Source organism: Sturnira hondurensis, unplaced genomic scaffold (genome assembly GCF_014824575.4).
Source record: "Sturnira hondurensis isolate 20B ecotype Veracruz unplaced genomic scaffold, ASM1482457v3 Scaffold0004068, whole genome shotgun sequence".
NCBI lineage: Eukaryota > Metazoa > Chordata > Mammalia > Chiroptera > Phyllostomidae > Sturnira > Sturnira hondurensis.
In genome coordinates, this window is record NW_028076699.1 from 1,874,952 (window position 1) to 1,887,122 (window position 12,171).

General features: G+C 43.6%; 1 protein-coding gene across 1 annotated transcript in view; it reads left to right on the forward strand.

Moving 5' to 3' along the window:
• The window catches only part of DAB1 (DAB adaptor protein 1), a 773,228-nt gene that overhangs the window by 185,698 nt on the left and 575,359 nt on the right, over window positions 1-12,171 (forward strand). Inside the window, exon 2 of the mRNA XM_037043158.1 lies at window positions 94-167. The gene's annotated coding sequence lies outside the window, so the exon portion shown is untranslated. The remainder of the gene's footprint in view (window positions 1-93; window positions 168-12,171) is intronic.

Sequence of the window (12,171 nt, forward strand, 5' to 3'; positions counted from 1 at the left end):
TATTTCTCGAATGAAAGAGACAGGAGAAAAATAAAACCATTAAATCATTAATGTTTACTTTTTGTTTAATACTATATTTTGTTTGTTTTTCAGCCTTCTGCAAGATATGGTGGTAAATCTTGGCCCCAAGTCTTCATGATTGACGGGCTCTTTTGCACACCTCAGAGGTAAAGCTGGCTGTCTTGCTGGTGTAAGGAAAACCTTTCTCTCTGGAAAATTTACTCTCAAATGTCTCTGGGTCCTCTTGAAGTGGTGGCTCTCACACTTTGTGCTCCTCCCTAAAACACCCTGGGGGGGGGGGTGCATCATGGAGCCTTTGGGAGCTGGGGCTTAGGGTACCTTTTCTCTGGTCTATTATGTGTTTGTGGTTAAAGAAAGGGAATATTGATTCTCTTTCTTCTCTTTAAGTACCTGGTAAATGTCATTCGGAGCCTTACATTTTCCTGCCTGGATTTTAGCCTCACCTATTAGGTAGTCTCAGATTGGTTGGATTTTAAACACAACTCTGTTAGCATTCTTTCTTCAAATGCCCCTGTTTCAATATGTTTACCAGAAGGAACCATCCTCAGTTGTGCAAACTGAAGTCAAACCATATGTAAGATAAATGTTTACATAGGAAACAGACTTGGAGATTTATGAGCTTAAGAAGCAGGTGCTATTATTTTGAGGCCTTCCACTTTTAAATAATGGCAACACTGAATTATTTGGCTTCATGTGGGGAGCCAGGAAGGTACAATTGAAAACGCCTCTTCCTTTGAGAAATTAGAAGCATTCATTCCAGTATCTATTCCTTGCTTACCAGGGATGATGCTGAATGAATCACAGACTGGTGGATGGATGCCCCTTCCAACACTTTTCATTAGCAGCACTGCCCATTAGGATGAACAGAGTGTGTTTCCCTGCTGTAGATTACCCCACACCCCCTTAAATGAACTAGAAATCTTATTCTCCACAAGGTAATATTTATCTCTCTCCCAGCCAGACAAGCATAGAAAATTGAACAATGGTCCGTTAAAAAGCCCAGCTAATGTATTTATCATTTCCAGTTTACGTGAGTTTGCAAGGCAAATATGAGTGGTAGCTATTTGTTATGGGACCTTGGGGAACAGCGGAATTGGAGAGGGAGCTGGGAGGCTGGAGGATCTGAGACTTGTAAAAATTCATTAAAAATATGAGGAGCTATTGGAGACAGAGGAAATTAATTACTCTGAGGGACTCAAATGTCACTACTTATTTAAGTGACCTGGAGAGGAGGCTGAAAAACCCATTTTCTGAGGGTTTCTGTACAGGGGAAGGTTGGGAGCTGGGATTCCTCAGCTGTCAATTTTTGCATTTCCTTGGTGACTTATTGACATGTCACCCTGGCTTGTGCCCCAGCCTCCTCTAATGAGTAGAGTTAAATGAGAAGTGGGGGTGGGGGTGGGGGAGCACTCTCCCCTGTAGGCTGGCCAGGTCATTCAGAGGAGCCCACCAGGCATGTAACCGCCAGACCTGGGGGAAACTGGTAATTTACCACAATGGAGACAGAGGTGGATTGTTTGCAACTGGACTGAGTTTGGTCTTTTATTATTGCCTTTGCATCCACAAAGCTATTCTCCGAGGTGGAGTGAATTTGGGGAGACAAATGATGGTTTCCTACCTAAAGAGGACTGGGGAGCAGTAGCTTCTGAAAACAGTCATCTTTTCCAGATTGCTTGTCTAATAAATCTCTCTAATGCATTCTGCCTATAGACAGGGGTTGAAAATATATAGGTACATGATGACTTCAAAGTTCAAAATCGGTAAGCACCCAGAGTAATTCAGTAAAAGCTTTCTCACCTATGTGCCTTACTGAGATGGAGGAATTAAAGGTTTTATTCTGAACTCTGCTACTCCCCAGCTGTGTGACCCTCCCCAAGCCACCACAGTGCTCCGAGTGTCTGTTGTATTATCTACAAAGTGGAATGATCACGGGTATCTTCTGTGATTGTTAAGATCAATGCTCCCAGAAGAGGTTTGGGGAATGGAAGTGTGAGACAGGTGTGCGGTAGCCATGTCACGTGTTGACATTTCCTGTTTTCAAAGAGTCTTGGTCTTTAGACATTGAGGCTGTTCTGTGGCCTCTGTTCCTACCTGGGTTAAAGCGGACAGGCTCTGCAGTATTCTCCTGTCTTATTCAGTTAGGGCGAGTGAATCAACACGCCAAAGAAGAATCAACAAATGATACCCTGAGGACTGTTTTGGGGAGAGATGTCTCATAGTTCAGAAAAAAAAATAAAGAATGTGAAGCATAGCTTTGAGGGAGTTGAAATCCTGGGCGTTCACCTCCGGGAGTAGTCCTGAGCAGTGACCACTTCTCCAATTTGAAAAAATCCTGTCCCTTTGCAGTGGAGACAAATCATGCATTGAAGGTGGTGATGTTGGAAGATTATTCGTCTATTCCTAGAAAGAGGTGGTGATGAAGTAAATTCAGGCACGGTCAGTGGGGATAGAGAAGAGAGAACTTGGAGAGGCCTTGGAAAGGAAGCTTTTCAGTAGTCGGGGTGGCATGCGCTTAGAAGAGGGAGCAGTGAGGTGACTTTAAGCTGGAGAGTCTTCCCAAGGCACTTGTAATGTCGTTAGTAGAAACCATTAAAAAAAGCAGGTTACAATCCCTTTACTCAAGGAGCTTGGACTGGTAAACAATGACCAATCATAGAGTAGAAACATAAGCCCCCGGCTGGCTGAGAGGGAGGGGTTGTTGAGCTGGACCCCAGGGAGTGAGCAGCCCATGCTGAATGAGAAGGGGTTTTAGGAAGGACGTTCCACAGAGCAGCTGCTCACAGCAGCTCGAACCACAGCTGCCCAAGCGCACAGTGAGGATGCCGGTCTCAGAGCTGCACACTTGGCTTGCTCCGTTTCTCCAGCAGCCAGCGTTTTGCACAGCAGCATGCGCTCAGTGATTTTCAAAGGCCTCCGTGCTGTGGCTGTCTCCTGGAAATAGACTTGAAGGATTGCCTGCCTGGTCTCATTAGCCAGCCCTGATGCGGCAGCCTAGGGTCTGACCTGTCCTGAGAGTGCCCGGAAAGCTTCCCCAGAGACCCAATTCTGAAGAATTGCTAGAACCACTATTCCCATTCTTTCGTGTGTTTTTTTAGCTTCCACCCTCCCCCCACAACTTATGTTTTTAAATTGCTAGAAAGTCTTCAATTGGCATTACTGAGCTGTTGGCTATTTATTTATTGTGTGGATAGGATGTGTCTGCCTACATGTTCATTTGTATTCATTTACAGCATCATAGGTGAGACATCATTATGCCTTCCCATCTGGGTAATAGGACAGTAATAAGAGGAGAATTTTTCCTGCCGTTCTTCTTCCCTTCTCCTCCCTTCTCGAATTCATCCCTTTGGTGCCTTGTATATGCTTCCTCATTTGCTGCTGTTTTCTCACATTCTCTCTGTTTACCCTTCTACGTCTCCTGTCTCTTCTGATAGAATCACGTATGCTCCAACTTGGGAGGAAGTAGGAGATTCTAGACACCAGGGAGCTCAACTGCAAAACTTTGAGAAGGTTCTTAACCACATGGTAATGACCCCTATCTGTTATTTTTGGTGGTGGTGTTGCTTTTCAAAGCTAAATGTCTTGAATTTGAATTTCTGCTCCAACACATAACAGCTATCTAGCATTGAGCAAATCATTCTCTTTAAGCTTCAATTTTCACATCAATAAAAATCAAGTAGCAATAATACTCTCCATAGAAGACAGTTATAAGAATTTAATGAGTACATATGAAAGGGTCTGACGCATCACATATTCTTAGTGAAAAATGTTCTCTATAATTGGTGCTTAAAATAATAATACAAGCTATTATAAAGCCTTAAAAGACAAAAGACAGGTGTGTCGATCTTTGGCAACAAGGAAAGGAGAAGCTGGGAAGACCTTCCCACTCTTTGGCTGGTCTTAGAAAATGGACATCCTAGGGACAAAGGCGAGGGAAGCAGTGGAAGCCATGGGTGCACAGACAGCCCTTCCTGGCTGCGGGGTGACGTGGGTGCTGAACAGCAAAAAGGCCTGCCTGGTCCCCTGAACTGCTGCTGGGCCTCTGGCGAGCATCTAATCAACTGTCCCTAGGTATGGTATTCCTTTCCATGTGGTGCGATGGCTTAGTAATGTACCCACTTGGCTAGGCTGAATTGTACTATTCAGTTTTGCTGTTTTTTAATCCTCACTGGGGGGTAAGTTTATTAATTTTAGAGAGAGGGGATGAGGGTGCTGGAGGGAGGGAAGAGGAAAAGAGAGAGAGAAGCATCAATGTGAGAAAGGAACATCAATTAGTTGCCTCTGATACACGCCCTGACTGGGGGTTGAACCCACAACCTTTTGGTATACAGGACAATGCTCCAACCAACTGAGCCACCTTGCCAGGACTCATAATTCAGTTTCTTGAATGGTTCTAGTTAGTGTGGGCCACAGGGGCATTCTTGGGATATTTGGAAGATGGGAAGAAAGGAGCAGCAACTTTGTAGCTCACACACGGGTGCCGGTCTGCGGACTCACTGCGTGGGCCTGCAGCAGCATCTGGGCCTGCAGCTGCTCTCCTTTTCCCTGAATCATCCCCAGCTTCTCCAGCTCCCCGTCCAGATGTGTGTGTTTAGCTCCTTGAGAAAAACACCCTTGTTCCACGGGTCCTCCAGCTCAGCAGATGGGGAAGCAGTGCAAACCAAGGTTCCTGTTAGTCCTCAGGGATTTTCAGCTCATGCTCGTGGCTTCCAAGCTGCTCCTCGTCGGTCTCAGATTAGCTCCCCCTGAGGCAGGTGAAGGCCAATGCCGGTCAGATGTTGAATTTTAGAATTCGTAACAGAGGAACAAATTAGTGTACTCTTAGTTTTTTAATAGCAAGAAATATCTTGAACCAGTAATAACTTAAATTCTTACACTATTCACAGTCCACCAGAATAACTTTTGCCTAAATTATTTTTTGAAGAAGGTTTAGGTTGAAGAAATTGAGTGAATATCTGTTCCTTTAAAAATGGGTGTGTGTATGTGCATATGTGTCTTATAAATCAAATACTTATAAAAATTTTATAGAGCTGACAAAAAATGGTAAAACACTGAAATATGAAAGGAGGCCTAAAAATTATCTTAGACGAACCAGAATTTAAAGCTAACAAAAAAGCCAATATAGAAAGTAGAACATCCTATTATAGAGCTGACTACAAAAAGGAACTAAGAGCCATAATGAGGGGACTTTTAAAAGCCGACACAACCAACTGATGAAATTAAGCCCATGCAAATGAAATTGTTATGAATGGATAATGTAGATGTCCATTCAAAGAAAAGAGCCTCTGTCCTCTCCAGGAAAGGAAGGTGAGTGACTCTAGAAAGGAAGGAGTGACTCTAGAAACACCCTATTTTTACGTGTGAATAGGCAACCAATTATGAGCTCCCAAACCTGGTTAGGAAAATCTCTCTAATTGGCAGATGTGTAGCTCCCAGACGAACACAGGGAGGATAGAGGTGACAGCTGAAATTCACATTTGTGGCCAAGCTTCACCTTGCTCTCCTGCATACTTTTATCACTAAATAGCAGCCAAAGTTGAAGAAATAGCTGGCTGACCCCCTCCCCACCGTGCATGTGTACACACACACACACATACACACACTGCCCATCTCACCAGGATCAACGGAGTGCTCCAGCACAATGCCTGGCGCATGATAGGTCCTCAAAAAAAGTCTTGGATGGGTGTGTGTACTAATGAATTCCTTAAGGGACTGAAGGGGAAAGCCTAGAGTAGCAGTAGACACTATGACAGCATCCTGGATGAAATGGAATGGAAAAAATGCCCAGGAGAATTACTTTACTGAAGATTTAACATGTTGATGTTCATAACACCTCACCTGCCAAAGGTATCCTGTTCAAAACGAACGAAGCAACAGCACAGGATTAAATTGGCACAGCTGGAGGAGGTCTGCCTGTGTGTGAAGAGCTGAATGTTATCTCTAGGCAACGGATGGAGTTGTAACGTGAGGATTCTCATTTTTAGTGTTAGGGAAAAAATGATATTGAACCAAGAGACACCTAGGATTGATAAGGGAAGAGCAGAGCCTGAGGGAGGGAGTGGACCTATAATACGCTCAGACCAGGAAGGCTGAGCAAAGAGCTGGAGCAGAGGGGATTTCTGTGGAAGGGGGTCTTGTTATTTCAGAGTGGCACCGGAAAGCATACTGAGGTCCCTTAGGGCATCCGGTCAACTCAGGCCCCCAGTGCTTGGCACAATCTACATCAGTGTAGGCACCTAGAGGTTAGGAATCAGCTTCCCCTTGGTGAAGAAGACCAGTAACCCCTCTGTGTAGACATGTCTGCGTCCTTTGGGAAGCAGGGAAGTTCCTTTTGAAATAACTTCTCATGATATATTATAATTATGTACATTTTTCTCTTACTCTGTATGTTCTCCTATAGTGCCAGGACCATGATTTTTGTCTTGTTCTGTGTTTTTTTTTTTTTGAGGGGAAGTTGCTTGGAGGGGTTGTTGGTATTATTTTGTTTTTCTGCGTCTTTATTTCTAGTATTTATTTCTAAGAATGTTTTAAAAATCACGGAGCACCCCCATATGCTACTAATGATAAATCTCACTCAAGACATATAAGAAAGCTATTTTTAGCCACATTCATTAGTAATGAAAAAGAGGATCAGAGAAGTGAAGGAGTTGGTTCAAAGTCTAACAGCTGGTAATTGCTGAACGAAGAATTGTACCCAAACCTGTCTGGATGAAATCTGTGATCTGTCCATTCTTCCCCTAAGCCTCAGAGCCTACAACCAAGCAAGTAGGTGCTCCCTAAAGATTTCTTGGAAAGAAGGAAAGAGAGATAGAGGAGTAATAGATCATGAGAGGGTAGAGAAGATTTAAATAGACATGGACTTTTAGAAGATCCATTTTGAGCAGATCGGAGACGAATGTACCTGATGAACAAAGCACAAAGGGGGCCAAGTCAACTGTGAGAATGTTTGGTCAAAGTTGGGAAAGGTAATAAGAGTCTTAGACAAAACAGAAAACTCTGCAGACTGCCTCTTCCGCAAATAACTAACTCCATCTCATCTGCCTGACCTTCAATCCCCAGCCTCAGTTTGCTCAATTTGTCCACTAGCAATCTTAGAGGAAACCCTTACGGCCATGCCTTAGGAATGAGTAAATTAAGACTCAAGTTAAGAGTCTGTAGAACTCCCTTATCCCAGGAATGAGGCTGAAAGCAAGTGACCAGGAGGAAGCTACCCAGGCACCAAATATTGTGGGAGTGTCTACATTTGCCACATGACGACTCTTCCAAAGGGGAATTTCTGTGGGAATTTTGTCTTCACAGCCAACTTCATGTACACCAAGCCTGTCTCTTCTTGAGAGCATTACCAGGGGAAATAAAAAGCCCATCCAGAGCTTGCTGGCCCCTAGATTTTTCGCCTTTCTGTGTTTAACACGTGGCTCTAATGTTCCTCTAATGCTGGTGTCTTTATGTATCAGCGTCTCTTTGCTGGGGACACTGTTTGTTCTGTTTGCCCCATTGAAGGTAATGCTCCCAGATGGCTCACAAATTAGGTTCAATAAAATGTAGTCATTCTTCTCTTTCAGTGAGTCTTCAGTGCTGAACTCATTTAACTCACCTAATATCCTATTTCAGTTGTTAAATTCTAAACATGAATTGATTAGGACAGGGGACTACGCTTTCTGGTTAGTGCAGTGAGCTTTTTGAAGTGGATAGAGGACAGCTCTGGAACTAAAAACCTGATAAGCTTCACTTTGCCACTTGTCTGGGTAGGCCTGGTTCCTTCTCTCTTCTTTGTCGCTTATGTAGCATCAATTTCCTCACCTGTAAAAATGGGAGTCAGAGATAATTGGAAAAAGTAAGTGGTAGCATATATGTGGCAATACTTGGTAAAGTTTAAATAATTATGAAAAATAAGTTAGTATAATACATTTAAATATTAATAAAAAACTTGAGACTGGAAGCGTACCATTTACTTAAACTCTAAGGAGAAAAAATGGAATCAGGACATTCTAGTATTATAAGGAATCTCAGAGATTAACTACTTTAGTTCTTTTTTTGACAGATGAGAAACCTGAGTCTCCAAGTGTGGTGGTCACATGCATTAAATCACATAGCAAATGAAACTGAGCTAAGCCTACTTTCTTGTGACTTAGTTCTCCATTGATCTTTGGCCCAAATGTCCCTACCCCCACCTTTCGTGCTTCTGTACATTGTCTGTTGTAGCTCTCAATGGAACTGCTCAAACCAGAAGCTTTAAACTTCACATGCCCAGGGGACGCTAGTTCTGTTTGGCCCATTAAAGGTAATGCCCCCAGATGGCTCACAAATTAGGTTCAATAATATGTAGCCCATGCCCCTAGTGCTTGCCTTTTCCAATGTATTTACGAAAACATTTCTTCAGCTGTGATTAGGAGAATGAATGCTGCAGATTTGGTGAGGATGGTTTATCCAGTGTGATTAAAATCTCCTGGATTTTACAGAGTTCACCCTTTCAGCACTGACGGGAGTGTCTAAAGTATTTGTTGATTCTGCCTCTGAAATGTACTCAGACACTTCCTTCCCTCACCAACACTTTACTCTGTAAGCTCCCTGAGGGCAGGAACCTTGTCTGTTTTCCCTTTTGTAATGTATTCCTCAGTGCTCAGCACAATGTTTGGCTCATAGCTGATGCTCAGAAGGTATTTGTTTAATGGGAGAGTGAATCCCCACTGCCAGTGCCTTCGTTCAAGGTCACATTGGCTTTCTCAAGAGGCTTGGAAGTACTCTACCTCTAGTCTTACTTTTTCCAAACCCTCCTGAACCCTGCCCTCTGAGTATCCTACTAAATTACAAATATGAAAAGGCGACTCCTGTACTGAAAACTTGTTGATGGCTCCCCTTTGCCTGATGGAGTTGGAGAAGTACCTGAATGGAGACTTTAAGGTTCTTTGTGATATGGCCCCAGACGAACTATCCAGCCTCACCTGTAGGCTCTTCTCCCATCTACCTTTCAACACACACAGGAAAACACACACCTCTATTGATTGGCTTCTACCTGGAATGTCCTTTCTTTCCTTTACTACATAGTGGACTCCTCCCTATAACTCAAGCACCTTCCAGTGGCCCCTTCCCAGCCTGCTTTGGTCTCCTCAGCTGTTAGGCAGATTCCTCCAGAGGGTGAGCTGCAGCTTTAATCCCTGTGCATTAGGAAATAGGAGATAATCCTGAACTGTTGTCCCTCCCTCCAGAGATGCAGATGATTGAGGTGAGGTCCCACCAAAACCAAGTTGTCCCTTGGAGGAGAGCATTTGCACGAGACCCTGACGGAGAGCACGGGGAGCAGGATGCTCTGTGCACCCGGGACTGGAAAGGAGAGGAGGCTTGCTCACCATTGCAGAGGCTGCGCTTTCTCACCAGGTCCCAGTGACATGACCCCAGGCTCCCCACCCAGTGCCACTGGACAGGCACACTTCATAAAAACAAAATAACATAAACGCAAATTTTTATCTCCTCGCTTAACTCTAACAAAGTTATCACACATGATTTATTATTTTTATTAATATGAAGTAAGAACACTTATTCCATGTTTTAAAAACTAGACAAAAGACCAAAAATCAATCAATAAACAAACAAATAAATAACCACAATCATCTGGGTGTATTTCTTCCTGTCTTTATACAGATATATTTTATATGACTTATATCTTACATAAAAGCCTTGTTTGTTTGCTTCACTCATACCATAAACATTTTCCTGAGGTGCTAAGTGTTGTTAATATCAATCACTTTAAATGACTGAGTAATATTCCATTGAGTAAATGGACTGTTATTGCATAGATCCACCATAATTTATTTAGTCATTTTCCATGTTGAAGATTGGTTCCCTGTAATATTTTACTTCTGTCAGTAACATACAAAGATGATTTTATACACAGATATGTTCTATTCTGGAGTTATTTCCTTAAAATGACTCTGACATCACATCAATTACTCTTTTCTAAAACTTCCCCTTTTAAAAATGTTCAGTGCCCCCTCACATCCTTCCTCCCTGGGAGATAGAAGTTAATCCTTTACTCCAGTGTAAGTAATTTGAAAACCTGCAGACTATGGCCCTTTTCTAAGTCCCAGAACCATATCTTTAAAAATTTTTTTTTCAATCCTCACCCAAGGATATGATTGTTGATTTTAGAGAGAGAAGAAGGAGAGGGAAGGAAGGAGAGGGGAGAGAGATAGAGATCAATGTGAGAGAGAAACATCAATCAGTTGCCTCCCACATGTGCCCTGGAAAGGGATCAAACCCAGGACCTAGGTGTATGCCCTGACCTAGTATCAAACCCACATTTTGGTGTGCAGGATGATGCTCCAACCAACTGAGCTACCTGGCCAGAGCCCAGCATTCTATCTTTATCAGTCCCTGTATTCCATGTATCCCCAGCCCCCTGTCCTGCCTGTGGCTCTAACACACACCAAGCTGGGCTTGGAGCTCCGTGCTGGTGCTCAGGCTGGCCCTGCAACCTCACCCAGCCCTGCACACACCCTGCATACACTAACCCTTTGGCTCAGACTCATACCAGATGGTACCCACTTTGCTGGCTAAGGCAAGATGATTTAGGCACTCTTTCCCCATGATTCCCCAGGCATGTCTCTGTCACATGCTTATCGCACTCTGCTGAAAATTCATGACTCCCTGAAGCTGGGAAATGTATCTCTTTCATTGTTTGCCTGTTGCTAGCACAGTACTCAACACACAGTTAAGTGTAGAATAGCTGATAAGCAAACCTAACAATAGATTTGGCAATTGAGATGTCCTGGTAATAGGGTATGGAAAGAGTAAATTACTCTATTTGCAAAGTATTGACAGCTAGTAGGTGTGTCTCCCATTTTAAAATGGCACAATATATTATTAGTAAAGTGCAAAGAGAAGAAAAACAGCAGGTGGGATTGCTATAAAGGAACCGAGTACCAAAGACCCTGTCGATTAATACACATCCTTATAAATTTTCACATTTTAGTATTTAGAAATTTTATCATGCTGTGTCATGCCTTTAAATGCCATTTATATGCTAATGATTTCCACATTTTTATCTCTAACCCTACCATTCTCCTGCACTCAGGGCTTCTGACTCCATCCCTATCCCCAAACGTCTTCATTGGGCGTCTGCTAGGTAACTCAGACTTCAAAAATCTAGACCCAAATTCAGGTTATCCACCCCAGCTACTTCTTCCACAAGCTTCCCCATCTCAGTGAATGTCATTTCCAGTCTTGCAGTTGCTCAGCCCAAACCCCTGCACTCCCCTTTGAACTTTCTCTTTCTTTCATAATCCACATCTCCTCCAGGAGCTTTTTTTTTTTTTTTTGCTGGCTCTACCTTCAAACTCCATCCAGAATTCAGCCACTTCTCACCGCACTCTCTGCTGCTACTGTCCTGGTCTGATCAGCTATCCGCATTTTCCTGAACTACGGTAGTGACCTCCTAACGAATTTCTTATCCTTCTGCCGTGCCCCCAGGTTTTACATCCAAAAGGTGGAGTGTCCTTTCAAATGTCCTGTCCTTCCCTAAAGCCTTTTCATGGCTGCCCACCTCAGATTCCTAATGTGGCATAGCAGTCTTCGCAGGCTACCACAAGAAAATACCACAGACTAAGTGGCTTCAACAACAGACATTTATATTCGCACAGTTCTATTGGTTAGCAGATCCAAGATCAAGGGGCCAGCAAATTTGGGTTTTGATGAGAATTCTCTTCCTGACTTGCAGACAGCTGCCCATGCTCTGTGTCCTCACATGGCCTCTCCTCTCTGTCAGAGGAGAGAGAGAGAGAAAGGTTTTATTGTATCAGAGCTCTCGTTTAACTTTAATTACCTCCAAAAAAATCCATAGTTACCCCCAGAAAGGCCCCATCTCCTAATCCCATCACACGGGAGGCTGGGCTTGGAAATAGGAATTCAGGGGGCCACAGTGGAGTCTATAACATGTAGCCTGTAAATGTCCGTGTGATCCGTAACACACTCACCCCACCTTCCTCAGCTGCCCCCAGCCCAACAGGGCTCTTTGCAGCTTCTTGAACCTACCCAGCAGGCTCTCGTCCCGGGAGTATTACACTGATTGTCCCCCTGCCTGGTCGGTCCCCCTCGTGTTCCTCAGGCCTCTGCTCAAATGCCACTTTTGGCCTGTTTCTTCCTTGACCACCATCTGTA